Source organism: Rutidosis leptorrhynchoides, chromosome 10 (assembly GCF_046630445.1).
Source record: "Rutidosis leptorrhynchoides isolate AG116_Rl617_1_P2 chromosome 10, CSIRO_AGI_Rlap_v1, whole genome shotgun sequence".
NCBI classification, from domain to species: Eukaryota; Viridiplantae; Streptophyta; class Magnoliopsida; order Asterales; family Asteraceae; genus Rutidosis; species Rutidosis leptorrhynchoides.
The window spans coordinates 56,556,657-56,559,897 of NC_092342.1; positions in this window are offsets into that span (position 1 = coordinate 56,556,657).

Sequence of the window (3,241 nt, forward strand, 5' to 3'; positions counted from 1 at the left end):
TAGCGGACCTTTCAATTACCAAGCAGTTGAGGCGAAGCAGATGATTTCACAGGTCTTTGAAGACGAGCCACATACACGAAGATGTGATAATTGGCTACTTAAACATTCAAAAGAGATGTAACGTATGATTTTGAATCTTAAATTCCCAAAATCCTAATGAAACCGAATGTTTTTCTAATCTTCGATAATGTTTAGGAATATAAGCATCCACAAGGAAACCCAATTTACTGAACAACTTCCATAACGCCTTTGCATCGAAGTCGGGAGGAAAGTTTGTCATAAAAAATGATGAAGATATACGGGAAGTATCTTGTACTTTCTCACTAGCAGTATAATTTTCATGTTTCTTCTTTGTGACAAAAGTCCACACACCATCATCAGACGTGCCCATGAAAGAAAAATAACTCGTGAAAAAAGGAAAAACGACGAAAAAGGAAATGAAGATGGCATCCGGCGTCCGATCTTTCCAGCAAAGAGACCTTCAAACATTAGTGTTTATTTAAAATTCTATTCAGGAACAACATTCATCGTGATGAATGTTATTCTTCGAGCGTTTTCTGGTCACACAATGTCAACCTTCAAACAAGTGTCCACTTACTTTTTGCACACAGTTTTAGGAAATTCTACTAACTTCATTCTTCACCAATCAGAAATCTTATCTCTCCTGAACAACCTCTTCTCATTGGTTGAAACACAAAGTACACACTTGAAATGGGACATCCCAAAATGAAAATGTGGACACTTGTGGTGGGACGGAGGTAGTAACATTTATCACGAAGTGTCTTTTTTATAAGTAATATTATTATTTCACCATTCATTTATATAATTATGTTTGTATTTATATACATTTTCATAATATGCTTGAAAACCGTAATTTTTACGAAGGGAAAATTATTTAAAAATGCATCGAACTTTTACCAAATTTCTATTGTATGCGTTCAACTTTTAAATCTCCTATTGTATGTATTTAACTATTTTAATCGTTCTATTGTACGCATTATGTAACTTATACACCAGGTATCCGGTTAATATGTAAAAACAAATCGTGGTTGGTCCCTCAACTTAACGTAAGTTAAAAATTTTCGTTATAACTTAACTTTCATCTTTACATTAACAAAGAATAATAAAACCTAATTTCTTTATCTTCCTTATCACAACAAATTTCTTACAGCAGCAACAAATTATGAAAAAAAAAATATCACATAAGTTTCGACAGCAAAAAATCATCCATGGTTCAAACGGCAGCGACCAGCACTTGCATTTCGAGGTTGACACCGTCACGATTGGTGAAGAATATGAGACCGGTGATATTGCCTTTCGGAGTTGACTCTAGCGGATCTAATAATTGAAATTAAAATTGAAAAATAGATCTTTAAATGAAACAACCCAACCCGTACTTAACACGAGTAATTTTTATTTTTTTTAATAATTAAACATTTGCGCCCAATTAAACAGTTACTTACAACCCATTTAACAATATCACAAGTTTAATGTTTACAAAGGCACGAAGGCCATTAATCAAATGTAATACAAGTTCGACCCACTTAAAATGATAGTTTTAATCCAAACTACACACGAGCATGGTTTGGGGCTAAACTACCCAAAACGCTAGGTCGACTTCAAAAGCTTCAACAATAATCCAACACGGGGAACTAGTATCCAACGACCCCCTTTTCTTTGTCCGCACCTGCATCTAAAAAGATAAGCAACGAGAGGGGTAAGCTAATGCTTAGTGAGTGCAACAATTATACGATTACATATACAACCTACTTACTTGCAATCACTTAAGCATTTACCGCATACATGCTAGCAATATAAGAAATCATACCATCACAAGTATAATAACTAAACCTTCGACCACACAAGCTAGCATTACGGTAGCATATAACTTGAACAATATAATATGCTATATCACAACACACAACCATGGTTAACCAATCGTACAAAGGAATGGTACTCGAATTTCCCATCGGTGTTCATAACAACCGTTAGAGTACTTAACACGTCGTACACTAACCCTATGGGTGGCATCTTAACACGTCGATGCTTCACCCCGGGTGGTGTCTTAACACGTCGACACTTTACCCCGAATGGTGTCTTAACACGTCGACCCTTCACTCGTTACATCTCTTGGAGTGGCATCTTAACACATTGATGCTTCACTCCCGAGTGGCGTCTTAACACGTCGACACTTCACTCGCCACGTGAGAAGTGGTGTCTTAGCACGTCGACACATCACAACTCATGCCACACAAATAAATACATTATATATGCACGCACATAATTATTCCACTTACCTTAACACGTCAGTGATGATCAAACACTTCCGTATGCTTCAAATCAAGGTACCTAATACATTAAGTACACATTCAATACACAAACTCGTGGAACTAACCACATTACTTAACTCTTGAGCATTTAATGACCCAAATGCATTAAATAACCCACTTACACCAAAACCACCCATAAATGGCCATGACTCATTATATATCACTAAAAGCTAGTGATTATAGTCCAATATCCACAACTAACACCATCTAGGGTATTTTCATACCCGTCTTGCCCAAACTAGGTCAACATTACCCATTTAACCCATTTTAACACTTAAACTTACAAATTTGGTCAATCTTAACCCACTTACAAATCTTTCATCATTTACAAGTGTAATAGTGACTAACAACACCATTTAATACTTACAACCTCAATTCATATGACCAAAACCCTAGACTAACACCATTTGGGTTTTCTTGCAACATATTAACCCAAATCCACCCATTAAGTCCCCAAATGGGTCTTACAAGACTCAAATGGCCAAACTCTAGCCATAAATTAACTAAAACTCAAGATACAGAATTAAGACTTACCAACACTATCCACTCGTAGCTACGGACGAGGAGAACAACTTTAATTCTTGCTCCAAGGTTTGATTCACAATCTTCACTCTCAAATCTCACTTAGAAATCAAGTGGGTTTTATGTTTTGAGAGGAATTAGAGAAAGAAAATGGAAAAGAAATGAATAAGAATGCATAAGTGGTTGATATTTAATGTCCCAATCAGATCCATACGCGAAAAGATGAAAATGCCCCCGAACCACACCTTTTAAAATCTGAATTCGGAACCAGTTGTACAGGAAGGTCGCGGCGCGACAATACAAGCAATTTTCTACCAGTTTAACGTGCCTCCTGAAATTGGTTTATGTTAAATGTCGTGGCGCGACATCCCTCACCGCGGCAATGGCCT